Genomic DNA, 16641 nt, shown 5'->3' on the forward strand with positions numbered 1-16641 from the left:
TGCTTGAGGGTTCAAAATTGAAGCTGGTCACCGGGGATAGATCTTGACATGGTCTTTTGCTTGAGATACGTATGCATAATACATGGGTGACCTTTGGAGCACTCAAAATATCATGTCAAAGGCCACCACCTTCTTTCAGCTTACCGTGAACTGTAGTTTTTAATTGGAAGTTGTATGCAGGTGGCACCTGCAAGACTTGACTCGTTTGAGCAGCCCTCCCATGGCCCCGTTTATGGTCTTTAACAAGGTTTCAACGTTAAATAAGCAGGGAGCGAAGTTACATTTTTACAAGATTTCCTGACATGTTAATACACTCAAAGTAGTGATGTTTCAGGCAACTGATTTATTAGGCATGTGGTTATCAGTAGGTTTAAATTTGTCACACTTCTTGAGGTGTAGCCTTTGCCTATTCGCCTTACTCCTCTGACTTTCATGGGCTGTATATTAAGCACCATTGTGAGTAAATAACTAAATGAATTTTTTGTCAGCCTACCTTTTTTGCACTTTAGACATAAAACGGTGCTCCGTGGTTTGCAAAACCTTTTAGCCCCTGTCAGAAGTAAGAAAGACTTCCTTTTTCCATTGCTCACTTCAACACAGTCTCTGCAGTCAGACAGGACAGGCTGGTCTTCATGGCTGTTGACATCAATCTCATTTCTTTCCCGTTTATAAAACAACAGGAGTTGGAGAGTTTTTTAATCTAAAACTGCAGCTCCGTTAATCTGCCAAAGGGGAGGCAGGTCCATGGCTTTTTCTATTCCCAGCTTTGCAAGCAGGCTTCAAGTACAATCTGATCCTTTGATGCATGTTACTTTCAAAGGCTGGATTACAGCACAAACCTGAAGAGCAGCCGCTTGGATTACAAAGGAGTCTTCCATTATGTTAGGAACGTAAGTGAGATTTGTCATAGCAAACAGAATGGCATCGAGAACGATTGTCTGTGAAGTGTCAGAAAAGTGCTATTTCAATGTTTTTTCTGCTTTCCCTGTGACCTGCCATAGAAAGATGCTGCCTTTTTCACTCCTGGGGGCAGTGATGGGCAGAGTACTTACGTATGGAAATCCTCTAGCAGGCCACTGGGCTGCAAACATTCAGAACAGGGAGAACCTCTTCCTGCTGTATGTATAGGACCTAGCACAAGGGAGCCCCCAGATCGTTATTATGATGTCTGATTTGTAATTGCAGTAGCACCTAGGGGCCTCTGTCATGTACCAGGTCCTGTACAAACAGAACAGAAAAGCCTGTCTCTGTCCCACACCTCAGTTGGGGCCTATAGCTCCTAATATATAATAAACAACTTAAAGAAATAAGTTACAATTTAATGTGGCCAGAACTCTAACTATTAATCACTTTCTGTGTGTCCCCATAAACTAAATCAGTTGAAACTACTGGCTGTTTACAGCAGATGACAAACGCAGAAGTCCAACATCTGATCTTATTCATCCCTGCAAATGCCATTTTAGTTGCTTTTCTCCCCTAGGCTACATGGAACAGGTCCAGTTAATCTTTCTTCCTAACTCAGTACCTAATCCCCTGAATCAATTTGAATACATATTGCTGGATCTTGATCATTTTCAGCAAAGCTCTTAGTATGAATTATCAACATGAGAGGTGTAGGAGTCCCTTAGATCATACAGACCAACTCCCTACCTATGCAGGGTCAGTCTTCACAAGACATTTTCTAGTGGGTTTGTTTCTAATCATAATTCTACAGACTATAATGGCATGCAAATTGCAATTATGTAATGCATACTGTATTTCTGCCATCACATATGGAATAGAAAAACTTGCCATCTAATTGCAAAACTGCTTCTTTTCTGAAACTAAATTCTTAATGTCATAGCATTATTTTAGGGCTAATTAGCTAATTAGGGCTAGTCAAATTAGAGGTTTGAATTTAAGATATTTCGTCTAAATGTGTATTTCTTCCTACTTGCACCCAGACCATCACGAACACCTTATTTATACACAGTTACCATAGAATGATTACATTCCTTGCACCGCAACTGTGTGTCTGTGTGTGTTAATTGAAAAATTAATCCAGCCCTGCAGTTCTCCTTTCTATTTTCCCATAGACTATTTTCTGTCTCATGTCCCAAGATCAGACCAGGCCTAAGCAGGGTGACCAGATGTCCTGATATAATCATGACCGTCCCAATATTAGGGGCTCTGTCTTCTATAGGCACTGTTAGTCCCCCTCCACACCCCGCTCCTGATTATTCACACTTGCTATCTAGTCAACCCAGGCCTGAGCATTGTATGAATTTATCCCTTCCTTTTTTTTTTTTCTCCTTCAACCACAGACCTTGATCTTCAGGTCAAGGAAGCCCTGACTTAAACGTTCCCAAAGAAGTTAGCATTTGGCTAATGATGTTAATGACTCAACATCCTGTGAGTACACAGCAAAGTTCCAGGTCATTATTTTTATTAACGTGGAAGTTGCTGATTAAGTGAAATCCCATATCACACCACTCTAGCAAATGTAATTTAGTTTACCGGTGATATACTAACCAAGAGAAAAACAATTTCAGGCATAAATGTCTCTTTTTTACAAGGATAAACTGGCAGGCAGGACTAACTCTCACATGTTAAAAATATGCACTTACCTGCACTAATGTCAACCATAAAACACATGAATTAATTATATAAAAACAGGCTTGCTTTCTCTACAACCTGATCAGTTTTTAATTTGATTCACTGTAAAAGTATTTTCCACTGGGTACATTTAAGCCTTTTCCTATCCTTCTCCAAGGGAGATCATTGCTACGCATTTCTGTCTACCCTAAAAAAAGCTGGGGCCTTTGCAAGACTTATCCAAGGGGGGGAAATAGATACAATTGCACGCTTACTGACTTTGAATGGAGCATTCAAAATGTGCAGACGGGTTAGCACTCAGATCATTCTAATGCATAAACTCATGTAGATTCTTCAATTAACCTGCAAACGTAATTTAACAATTCATTAAGTGAATCCCAGAAGTAAACCGTGTAAAATGATCTATCAAGATTGCCGCAACAGAAAACATGTAGATGGAGACTTGTGACCAAGCCCAGGAGAGAGTCTCAACAAGGAACACAGTCTTTCTACTGTTTGCCTAATCGTAAAATTATTTATATTACAGTAACACCTAGAGGTCCCAAGCGACTTCAGGGCCCTGTTGTGCTAATACTGCACAGATGCATGGGTTTACAGCCTAAATGGACAAGACAGATAGAGAGGGAGGATTATATATATACAGATGCACAGAGAGATTAATGGTTTGATCCTGCACCATTGAATTTATGGGAGTTTTACTCACCTTCAGTGGAAACTGAATCAGGGCCAATGGTGACAAACTAGCCCAAGGTGACACCCGGGCAGCGGTGGGAACTGAATGCTGATGTCCAGAGTTCCAGTCCAGTGCCTTAATTATAACACCATCCTTCCTGTCTGGCAGGTTTGAATTTTTGAGATGTCCCCTTCATCCCAAACTACAGATCTGATATCACCTACTACATAATAGTCTGCTGACATTTGGGCTGCTTGTTTCACCCACAATGATTGCTTCAGGGTACCTTTAGCAAAGTCAGTCTGGTTAATCTGCCCCTAGACCACCATTTGAACCAAGGTGCAATGAAACTGTTTCCAGATCGTTTATTAGAGCAGGGAGATTTTGTTTGCATCCATGTGTATCCATGCATCTCTCCCCTAATTCTTTGTTTAAATGTGGAAGTAGCCATTCCTCCCTGTCTAGCCTTGCTCATGCTAACCAGAGCTGCATCAGTCATTCTTACAGGTTATAGAATGGGCCAAATACAATTTTAAAAATGTGGCTTTAACATATTTCCACTGCTGGAGGGAAACTTTATGGAACACAGTAGCTTGCAGTAGCTTTATTTTACTACTGGCAGTAATTCATATAATATTCACTGTTACGAACTAATACAATGGAAACCCGATCTTTTGCCATGATGAAGACCTGCAGAATTTTACAGGGATGACACAAACAGAATTCTATAAAACGTAACAGGCTTCTATGGAAATCACTCTAGAAACATATAGAAACTAACTGAGAACATGATTTTATAGGCTATAGAAGGGATATGTCTCTATTAAATTCTATGTGGAGGTCTTTCTATGGAAAGTTAGACATTGTTATTAAATTCTACTGTGCTTTTCTATGAAGGTGAACTGCTTGATTTCACACAAAATGTGCTTGAATAACCAGGAGTAAATAGATGAAGGACACATGTGACAGTTCATTGGAATAGTGCTTATCATTTATTATGTTACTCTCGTTTATTTTTGTTTTAGGATAGTCCCAATTGAGACTATGACCTCCCCTCTACAAAGAAAGGGACAGTCCCTGCCCTGAAGAAATTACAATCTAAAGAGACAAGGCAGACACAAGGATGAGGGTGGGAAAGGATATAGATAGCATAGAAGTAGATTGAACAATGTGATCGTTTGTACGCGTCAGGTTAGTTCTACAATTTGTATTTTGTTTTGTTTTGTTTTAAACGGGTGAGGGTCTGTTAGGAGGTTAGCTAAAAGAAAAGAACTAAGGATGGGAGAGGGGAGACATTGGGAACGTCTACAGGAGCACCCATGGAGGGAACTCTGAGGGTCCACAAGCCAGTTAGCGGGCATAGATTCACACCCCAGCTTGCCACACAGTGCGCTCATGTAGACATGCCCATTGAAGGTAGGGATGCAAGGGGGTAGGAGAAAAGGGAGGGATGGAAAGCGAAGAACAATACATCCTCTGTAAAATGTGGTCATCGGGCAATGGGCTGTGTAGTGGGGTGGCTGCCCCACTCCTGGAGAACAGGGTTAAAAGCAGCTAAGCTAGGCTGATTGAGGAAGCAGCCACAGCTGTGGCCAGCTCAATTAGGGCCCAGCCGGCCCTGAGAAGAGGACTGTGGGCCAGAAGCTGGAAGAGTGTCATTCTAGCCCTGGAGTGGGAACAAGCTGCTTGGGAACAAAAAGTACTAGAGCACAGCAGTGCTGGGGAATAGGACAAGGGAGCTGGGGAGCTCCAGCCTGGCAACCCCCAAGCTGAAGGTCTTGATAAAGACCTATGAAAAGGTACTGGGGCTGCAGGGGGCAGCCCAAAGATAGGCAAAGGCAGTAGGTCCAACCCCCCCCTTGCCAATGATGAATGGCCATTACACTGCAGTCTGCCCCAATGAGCGGGGGCTAGATGATAACTGGCAGTAGCCACTGAGGCAAGGTGGGTTTAGAGGGTTGAGGGTTCCCTGGGAGGGGAGACCCAGAGAGTGAACTGCAGGGGGAAGCACCCCAAGGTAAAGGGGCACCGGGGTCTGAGAGGGACCTGGGGGCCAGCAGCAGGCGAGACACCGGCCAGGAGGAGGCGCTCCATATGCTGGAGAGTTAATTCCTGGGACGACCAGCAGGAGGCACTGCACCGGTGAGTCATCGCTACGCAACAGGTTGTAAACACTTAATACTGTATTCCACAGAGAGCAGAGGTGATGCACACAGATCTATAGCTTATTATTCCATGCATTAGTATTAGCACATTATTGCTTTTTCCACACCATCTGTGTTACAGGTAGGACTTTCAAAAGTACTCAACATTGGCCTAGCTCTGCTCATGTGAAAGTCAATGGTAAAACTGCCACTGACTCCAATGGGAGCAGAGCTAGGACACCACTGAGAGCTTTGGTGTTGCTGTCTGTGGAATATAAAGTCTTCAGATCTGTGTGGGTTTTGTTAACATTTAAATATTTTCCTCCAATCACCAGGGCCAGCTCCAGGCACCAGCGAAGGAAGCAAGTACCTAGGGCAGACAATAGAAAGGGGCGGCACTCCGTCTGTCATCGGGGCAGCACGTCCGGGTCTTCGGTGGCACTTTGGCAGCGGGCCCTGCAGTCCTTCTCTTTCTCTTTGGCTGCACTTCAGCGGCAGCTCAACCAGGCTTGGTTGGGTTTTTTTTTTTTCTCTTTGGCGCTTGGGGCGGCAAAAAAGCTGGAGCCGGCCCTGCAGATCACACACATTAGACCTTGTCTCCTTTTGAGTCAGTAGTGAAAACCCTCCAGCTGCAATGGGTACAGGGCTGGACCCCGGTATGGTGTGCATGACATAACCAGCTGTTTCAGAGCACGGACTAGCTTTTCCATTGGGTGAGTTGTAAAGGAGAGGATCTTTTGGAAACGATGCAGGTAGGAAGGGAAGGAGTTAGATCTCAGTGGCCCTTGGAAGGATGTTGGGATGGAGGGAAATGAAGCCAGGGAAGATCCTGGAGAGAAGGAATGGGAGTTGGGGTTCAGGCCAACCCTCAATAGCCCAGTTTGCACAGCCTGGTTTTGCTACCTTAGTAGCTTTTCTTAAAATTACAATGTCCCAGCTTTAACTATAATCGCAATTGCCCAGCCTGTCATGTGCACTTCAAAGGATACTGCAGGACAGATGTGGTCAGGAGCTAGGCACGTCATTGCTATGTTTAAAGATGGTGGGGACAGGGTACTGCATGACTCCAGCTCGAGGAAGGGCTATTTGTAAAGAAACACCATACACCACCTAGTATTGAATGGCTCCTCACAACCTCAGGGGCAGAGTGGAGAAATAAATACCCACACTACATATACCCACTTGAAAATACCAGGCACCCAACCCATATTCTCTCCTTTTTCCCTCAAAATGACCAAGGCATATTTAAAGGAGAGGCAGAGTAATTGGTTGCTCCCATCACGGTGAGGTTGCTTATGAAAACCTCCTTCTCTAACCATATATTCAGAATTTCCATTCTAGTCTGGCCCTAGCCCTAAGACAGAAGAAATGATCACATGCTGGGGAGAGAAAGAGAAGGAGAACAAAGAGGAAAAGGGTCTGACTCTCCACACCAATTTGAACAGTAAATAAAACCAAAAGAAAATGGCTCTATCCCTGGGCCATACTGGGTCAGATCAAAGGTCCATCTAGCCCAGTATCCTGTCTTCCAACAATGGCCAATGCCAGATGCCCCAGAAAGGAATGCTTCACAGCCCAGTAGGAAAGGATGAATTGACACAGAAACTCACCTATATTCTTCTCCCTAAAGATGACCAGGATTGGGTTTCAGCAGATCAGGGTAGTGAGGGGAAACATTAATTGTTATTGCCCTTTAAGAAAGGCATGCTAAATACGTGGCTTCAATTTCCATTGCCATAATTTAGGCATTTTTCATTAATACTGAAAGTTACTTTGAAACAGAATACTGGAGCACTATTCTGTCTTGTCACTGCCAGATAGAAAATCCACAGGAAAAAACATGTTTTTCATTTAGCACTCTCATACTTGTGTTACTTGCTAACGGCTTGTAGGGATATCTTAAACTGTAACTCTCTCTGTCTCTCTGACCTATTTAAACAAAGTCTTCTGTTTCTTTTTTTAAAGAAATCTTGAAAGAAAGATGTGAATTAACCAGAGAATGAGTAATGCCATTCTAAGCTCAAAGGAATCATCCGATTTTCTTTTCAGGAACCATTTTGGGGAAGAACATACAGTAGTTGAGAAGCTCCTGCTTCTATTTCTTGGATTAACCATTACCTCTCTGTAAGGATGATGTGAAGTACCGATACAGTTTTAGGCCTCAATCCTGCAAAGTGTGCACACATAAGTAAAGTCCCAATGAATTTATTAGGACTGCTCAGATGTGTGACGTCATTCACTTGTGTAAGCCCAGAATCTAGGTCAGAGACGTCTGCTGTCTTTGACTGTTCTCATAGGCCAGCATAGTTTACAAATGACCCGTGACAGATGAAGCAATAGCTAGAAGCATCAGTGGCAGATGTTCTATTCCAAGCTGCCTCTATTGTGACAAAGAAATTCTAAATCCCGATGCCAGAGCTGTGCAAGAGGCAAAACAAGGTTTCTTTGACATTTCTGATTATTGTAAATTTCATTTCCTATTGAAGCACCTAGAGCTAAGGACAGGTGTTTTGCTATAAATAAAAAGAAATATTTGTGGACAGCACTAGTCAGAACAAAACTGAAGGAAAAGGTGGACTGCACAGCTTTAAAAATTAATAGAAGATGAAATTTAAAGGGACACTATGAACTTGAAAATTACATTTCTGTCTGTATGTTTTGTATCTGCTATAGCTACAAGTAATGCCTCAGGCCTCTCTAAGTGAAACATTAGTGAAAAACTATTCTTTTTCACTTTGCAGACACTGCACTCTGTTTATCATCAATTTCACGGTTTCCCTTGCTAAGTCACATTAGTTTTGCGCCTGCTGAAAAACCCTTAAACATAAACAGAAAGGAGGCAGAAAAAGGTACACAAATGTTTAAAAGATTTTTTTAAAAACAAATTCAGGACTTGCACTCACAGAAATGGACTTGTTTATAGCAGATTTAAAAAAAAATCAAGTTGACACTCTCCCTTTAAGAATCCAAAATAATTTCAGATCCTGATTTTAGGCGGTTGTATTTTTGTAGTGAGGTGGAACTATTCAAGACAGGGAAAGCACAATAGTGAAGACCCTATGGAGCCAAAAAAAAATGGGACAATTTTGCTAGATGGAAACACGATGTGGTATTTTGCTGATGCCATTACAAGAGGCTGATTGGGAGCAAACATTCAGGCTAGAAAGCACTGAGAGGTTACTCAGGAGAATCGGGATGAAAACAAAGGGCATCAGAGAAAACCAAAGAGGTATTTAGAAAGGATCCAGGTACCTTATCTGAAAACTGAAAGAAAGGAAAGGTGAATTGCAATATCTGGTATGTTGCCAGTTTGTATGTAGCAGAGCTGAGCTGACATAGACTGTCTGGAACTGAAATAACCATTAGCCTGGCCAACTGGACTCAATCAGTCTGGGATTCTTAGATAATGGGGTACTTTAAGAGGGTGGCAGGAAGGGGTATAGGGAGAGGTGTGTTGCTCAGCAGTATCAGAGAGGCTATGATTGCATATGCAAGCAAACTGCTTTGTTGCCAATATATATAAAAAAAAAAGCTGAGCTCTTTTTTGTTTGTTTATTTCTCTTAAGTACAGATAAGAGTGTTTAGTGGGGGAATGCCTTGATCTCCAGGTAAGAAATGGAGATATTTTGATTTTGCCATTGAAAAAGGACAGAGCACTGTCTAAAAGGGGAATTAATGGCCTGACCCAAAGCCCAGGCTTTGCATCAGGCCCCAAAGCCTTGATTCAGCAAAGCATGAAGCAGGTGCTTAGTTTTAAGCAGGTGCTTAAATATTTTACTGAATTGAGGCCCAAATCTCTTAGCATTGCACAGGTTGAAGGTAATAACGGGAATGGGTCAGAAAACAATTGAGTTTTCTCTTATTGCATTCAGACAAGCTAATAGTGTTACTTAGCAGTTTATTATGGGAAGCAGTAGAGTGCAAGAGAGAAGGCATTGGACTGAGTCTCAGGAGACATGGGTTCTACTCCTAGCTCTTCTTCCAGCCCACGGTCTTGAGCTCTGTGCCTCAGTTTTCCCATCTGTAAAATGAGGCTAATGGTGCTTTCATTTGCACAGCACTTGGAGATGTACAAATGAAAAACACTATATAGGAGCTAAGTAAGGTTATGAGCCATATTTATTTCATGGGTGGCACATTATTTATGTTTATGTTTATGTAACAGATAATATGCTGGCATAACATATGTTTACATAACAGAATAAGTAGGTTCTATATGCTAGAAACACTTTTAAAACATTATTATTTAAATTAATTTTCACAACACTCCTCTGAAGTAGGTATTATTAAACCCATTTTACAGATAGGAAAATCAAGGCTGATAGGTGAAAAGACTTCAACAAGGCTACAGATGGCAGAAGCAGGATCAGAATCAGAATGTCTCCCAACTTTGTGCTCATTCCATTAGACCACATGACCTCTCAAGTGACCTGGATTTTACTGTAGCCACTTGGTTTCGCTTCCTTTGTTGACAAAAGGGGCTATTCTGTTGCTGTCATTACTCTACCCCTCCGAGAAGCTAGAGCTAGGTCAACAGAAGAATTCTTCCATCAACTTAGCCGTGTCTGCATCGGGGGCTGGGGGGGGCAGGGTTTGGTCAACCTAACAAAGGGGCTCAGGGCACAAAATTTTTCACAGCCCTGAGCAACATAGCTAGGTCAATCTAATGTTTAAGTGTAGACCAGGCCTTAGTTCTGGAAGCAGTCTAAGTGAGGCTGAAACCCTGAGGATTGGAAGGTGACAAACAGAACACAATCATTCTAAAAAGGCACATGGCTGCTAAACCCTTAGATTATCAAAACTACATGAGAGAGAAGTGACAGACGCAAAGGAGCCCATGGTACATTGTGAGCAATTACAGCCTGATTAGCATTATAACTGCTGGAGAGAATCTGGAGTGAAATCCTGGCCCTACTGAGGTCAATGACAAAAATTACATTGACTTCAGTAAGGTCAGAATTGCACCCTTGATCTCTACAGTTTTGTCTACACTCCAGCACAGAATTGGTGTTAACAGATTTTAACACTGGTTGCAGCTGAATTTGGGTCGAACATGGTCCAGCTGTCAAAGTAGTACACACAAGGACAAACCATATTTAGCAAATGTTCAGCTAAGCACGGTTATTCCCTGCTCTGACCAAGATGTCAGCAATGGTGCAATCCTGTAGTATAGATACAATGCATCAGAAACTATGAGTTCTGTAAGAACAGTATACTTACTTGCACATTATCAGCATTCAGACAGTAATAAATTATCCAAAGTTGGGAGACTGGCAATGCAGAAATGGAGTGTATGATTAACAGGATGCAGATTCATATCAAAATGGTCAATGACAGACTGGAGAATAACAAAATCTGAGACTATCTGAGGTCCTTATCTCTCATATATTAAGCAATCAGGAGCTGTAAGCTCCTTAATTCTCCTGCCTATCATTTTTCTTTAATGTCTTCCCTTCCTGTTTGGGAGGATGAGGTAGGACTTGATGCTGTGATTTATGCTTGCAGTCATCATCGGAATGTTTGCATCACTTACTGTACTCTTTTATCTGTTGCTTTTTCCATTTATAAATATATTAAATACTCAATAAGATTGAAATTAACAAGGAAAAATATTCAGGATGTATTTGGAAACACTTGGAGAGACATAGAATTTGGGTCAGATGCAGAAAACATGGATTTATGAGAAGTAAGGCTAATCCGTTAACACTGCAGGACTCACCAGGATTCAGGAAATGCACGTCTCCACTGTGGAAGGATGTAGCAGGCACATGCTTATCATTCACTGAGCTGCTGCTTGATTCAAAACTGCTGCCAGGCACAAATGCTCTCTGACATGATTAAATCTTACTTGCCTGAGTAGCCCACTGATTTCATGAGACCCCTGGACTAAATCAAGTGCACAATTGCTCATTTGAGTGAAGTCTGAAGGATCATTCCCATCACCAGCAAAGTAAGAAGTCATCACGGCAGAGAGGTCACATTACCTGATAGACAGAAAACAGTCTCAAAAACAGGATACAGCGAGTGGTTAAAAGTAGGAGCAACCGTAGCTAAAGGTTGTGACTAGGGAGAGATAAGACTTTGTTATAAGATCTGTTGTACTTTGTTAGGATAAGAAAATAAAACACCAGACACCAAAGTTTGCTGATCATTTCAAAACTGAAGATAAAACAGATGATTAAGAAGGAAAAGACCTCCTAGGATTGCAATAAGACTAAAAAGTGATTAATAAATGGAAACATGTGGGCTTAATGTACTGTAGGCACATGCAAAACCGTGTTTGTGGGCAATGCATCAGGAAAGACTCTACAGTATAAAATGGAAGAATCACAAAGCCATCATCACCACCACCAATAGCTGTATTGTTTTAATGGTAAAAACAAAATGTTCAAAACCTTCAGATCAATCTACAAAGGCAACCAGTGCGCAGGGTGTATTAATGTGGGATGTTATACAAATCAAAGTAATACAACTGTTTTACAACCCATAAGTGGCTCAGTTCTGATTGCCCTGGGAAGGATGGTACTGTCTTAGAAGTAGGGCTCTTAACTTGGGGATCACAAACAGATGTCAGAGAGTTGTGACCACTCTGCCTTTCCCATATTGCTAATTGGGATGGGATGGGGTCTCAGCTAACCCCCCTACATGGGAGAGGGCTGCTGAGGGTTTCCCATTAGGGAAAAGGGAGCCCTAGTACGTCAAAGATTGAGAACCACTTCTCTGGATAGGGAGAAAACAAAAGAAAACACCAGGATGGTTTCAACTTTGCAGCTACTGTATGTGCTTATGGGGTAATGCTGGTTGGGTTTAATTGTAATGTGGTTGCCACTGAACCAAAGCATTGTAAAGTGTGAAACATTTGATGAAGTGAAGCAAATGACCTGCTCACCCTAGAGAGGGGTTCAGTGAAAATAGGATAGGCAGACTACAAGCTAGAACATTACGAGAGACCTGGGCATTCAAGCATAATTCCTTCAGATCAGGAACGTGGTATTAGGCACACAGGGTAAATTGCCAAGTAAGCCAATAGATGAAGATGAGTTTAAGACACATCTGAACATTGGTACAACAAGAAAGTTGATTAAAGAACTCAGGGCTAAACCTTCAATGGGACACACTTGTGAGGCCTACTGTCATTTCTGACAATTCTTTCTCTCTGGAAGTCTTACACCATCAAAGCCAAAATTACCCGCTATGGAAAACAAGGTGGGTGAGGTAATATCTTTTATTGGACCAACTTCTGCTGGTGAGAGAGACAAGCTTTCACAGAGGTCTCCTTCAGGAAAAGGCAGGCAAAGAGGCTCTGGCGGAAAGAGTAAACAGTCGGTCACAACAGGTCTCTCTAGCCAACATGCTTTTTTGGCACCACGAACTGTAAAGTATCTTTTCACTTTACTAGAACAGTTTTTATTGACTCCAAAGGGTCATTTTCATCTACTGACACACCAGTGTCAACTGAGAGGGCAGGAAAGAGACCAAATTACAGAGACTTGTGAATTTCATTCTAACACCACACTTCACAGGGACAAAATTCACTCAGAGGAAACAGAAGAAAGAAAAGGAAAAGATCTAAGCAGGAAAGTAAACAAGTAGGAGAGTAATAACTGGATGGGAAAATCGTTTTTAAAAAGATGCAAGGGGCCTGATTCTCCCCTTACTCATAAGCTGTTTTATAATGGTGTGACTCCATAGACTAGGCATCGATGGAGTTACCACTGATTTACAATAGGGTAAGTGACACGAGAGTGAAGCCCAGTGACTTTTACCAGCCTCAAACCAATTTGTATAGTGCTGGTAATTCTAACCATTTGAACTAATAATTAGAACTCAAACTGTATCCCTGGCAGCAGTGAAATTAAGAAATGATTTTGTTTTATCCAAAATGTAGCCCTGTGACCATCTTCAGTGCATTTTGGGCCAGCTCTCCAATTGATGTAATTCAGCATAGCACCACTGCAATCAGGGGAGATATGCTGATTTACATAATCTGGGGTGAAATTCTGGCCCTACTGAAGTCAATGGCAAAAATGACATTGACTTTAATGGGGTCAGAATTTCACCTCTGGTTTCTATAGCTTTACTGCCCTTTGGAGTATTACTTGTGCACAAACACTCTTTTATATGTGCCTACATTACATTAAGACCACATGTTTGGTAAATTTATGGAGAGTGTGAGACTGCCTGCAATGGCATGTCTGATCTGTGACTGCTGGTAGCAAATATTCCAATGGCTAATGATGGGACACTAGATGAGGAGGGCTCTGAGTTATTACAAAGAATTCTTTCCCAGATGTCTGGATGCTGGGTCTTGTCCACATGCTCAGGGTCTAAATGATCACCATATTTGGGGACAGGAAGGAATTTTCCCCCAGGTCAGATTGGCAGAGACCGGGGGGCTTTTTGCAGCATGGGACATGGGTCACTTGCAGGTTTAAATAAGTGTAAATGGCAGATTTTCTGTAACTTGAAGTCTTTACACCATGATCCAAGGACTTCGGTAACTCAGCCAGAGGTGAGGGTCTGTGGCCTGCAAAGTGCAGGAGGTCAGACTAGATGATCATGATGATCCCTTTTAACTTTAAATTCTAGGAGTCTATGAAATTGATTTCAGAATAGCAGCCGTGTTAGTCTGTATTCGCAAAAAGAAAAGGAGTACTTGTGGCACCTTAGAGACTAACAAATTTATTAGAGCATAAGCTTTCGTGAGCTACAGCTCACTTCATCGGATGCATTTGGCTCTCCTCTGTTTTTTCCACCAAATGCATCCGATGAAGTGAGCTGTAGCTCACGAAAGCTTATGCTCTAATAAATTTGTTAGTCTCTAAGGTGCCACAAGTACTCCTTTTCTTTTTATGAAATTGATGATACAAGCTAGACTTACGAGAGAAGCCTCAAAGCTCACCACCATAGCATAGGATGTATAACAGACCAAGTCTGATTGAACAAAAAATATCCCTTCCATGTTTACAGATTTTTTAAAATCACATTTAGGTTTCAGTATGGCATGAGGAATGGGATCAAAATACCTGTCCACATTTAACAACTACTGTCTTGTTTAAATCTGTATCTGCCTTATGCTGTCCTCCCACATAAAAATGTAGGGAAAGGAAAACCAGTGGCCTAATGCCACCACCCTGCAGATTTTAAAGAACACTTTGGGGTTCTGGTGACCACAACCTCTTCCCCACTACTCCAGGGTGGTGGAAGAGCAGCAGGGGGAGGTCTAATAAAAAAACTGGAGATTAGAAATCCTTAGAAAATCCATGCATGAGCTTCACTTTTTAAATCATAAATAATTATTTTTGTAGGGGATGGATGATGCAATAGGTTGAATTTCTAAATATATGAAGATTTAATGTACCACTGCTTTTATTAATAATTAGGAGGATTGCCCTTGCTGGACCTTTATATTGTCTTTATTGTCTATATGGTATGGTTTTTATGTTGACGTTAGGCCCAAACAAAAAACCTGTGAACTGGGTAGAAGTTTTTAACCATATACAAATTTCCTGGCTGGACCCTAGATATGTAAAAACCAAACAAGAACCTCAGCATACATGTAAACTTTGTAATAGTTCTGAACTGAACTTTGCAGATCAGGCTCATCTCTGCCTTTCACATCTTTACACGAATACTTAAAGCTTATAATTTTGTGCATGGCTAGGATCACCTTGAATCTAATAGGCAGTTCAATCTTCTCTCTGCACCCTTTTGAGATGATCACTTGGGAAATCATTGTTGCATACTGAACACTGGCATAAATCACATATTACTATTTACACAGAGAACTATAATAAATCAAATCCCATTTCAGAGGCAAAGGGGAGACCAGAGCTCTAATCCTCCAAAAGGACAGAGATTCCAACGTGCCTATGGACTTAAGAGCATTTATATTTATCTAGAACATATTTTACCAGGAAAAGTGAGATGTCCATATGTCATTGCCATAGATGTCCTGGGGAATGGAATCTGTGTTGGAATAATGACAGATCCATTCTTAAAGGGAAATTGTAAAATAGATTTCCTCGCTGGAAAAGAGGTTATTGTAAATAAAGCAGACTACTGTATATCATCTCCCACCCAAAGCAGACACTTTAAAGTACTCCTAAGAAATAGGACTGTTCAGACTCAGAATGCGAGTCAGTTCCTGGAAAGGGGTCTGGGAAATGCCAACAATGACAGGAGCAGAAAAGCAGATTGCAATCCTCGTGTTATGGAAACAACAGTGCATGAGGAGGCTATACATTTCTATTGCTATTGCTGAAGCAAGTCAGGAGACAGGGGCATTTGGCCGTCATCAGTAATTGCAGGAAAACAATTCTGTTAATCACATGGTACTTCTGCTCAAAAAAGAGATACAGTGGAGGAGTCTGGGCCAAATTCTGTTCTCAGCTATGCCAATGTAAATTTGGAGGAACTGCACTAGATCAACAATTATCAAAAACCTACCCTTTAACTTAGTTAAACCATGGTGTTGAGAAACATTCAAGACTCCTCTTGAATTAGCCCTTAGGCATCTCCCTCTCTCTATGGGCTAAATACAAAACTCATTGAAATCAATGGAAAAGCTCCCATTGGATCAGACGCTGTGGGTCTAATTCTGCCACTCTTACTCACGTTGATTCGTAGCACACTGTGTGTGTAATCCCACTGAATATAAGTTAGAGTGTCTCGGTTTACAGGATGCAGATGGAGAAGTGAGCTCAGGAAATGGGTCCAATCTCATAACTCATTGCTTAGATTGGAAGCTCTCTGATGTAGAGGCCATTATTTTGTTCTGTGCTTGTACAGCTCCTAGCACCACGGAGGCTGCTGGTCCATGACTGGGGCCCCTGCCTATCACTTTAATATAGTGGTTTTCAGACTTTTTCATTTGCAGACTCCTAAGTGTTGGACCCGTATATTGTAAAATACAAAATAGGCCTGATATGAAATATGTCCTATACTGATTATTTGTTGGCAAGGTTATGGATGAGTGTTGCACTGAGTTACAATCCACAATGTATCTGTTCCATATATCTTACTAGCAACTTAAAGACATTTATACCTTGATTCAGCAAAGCACTTAAGCACACACCCCATTAACTTCAATTGGACTTAAGCATGTGCTTAACTTTAAGCACATGTATACATGCTTTGCTGAACTGAGGCCTTCAGTAGGTGATCATTGCCTTTTCTATCCCCCAAAAAGACAAAATTACTCTGATATCGCTCCAGATAACTGGAAAG

The sequence above is a fragment of the Dermochelys coriacea genome, chromosome 7 (assembly GCF_009764565.3).
Source record: "Dermochelys coriacea isolate rDerCor1 chromosome 7, rDerCor1.pri.v4, whole genome shotgun sequence".
NCBI classification, from domain to species: Eukaryota; Metazoa; Chordata; order Testudines; family Dermochelyidae; genus Dermochelys; species Dermochelys coriacea.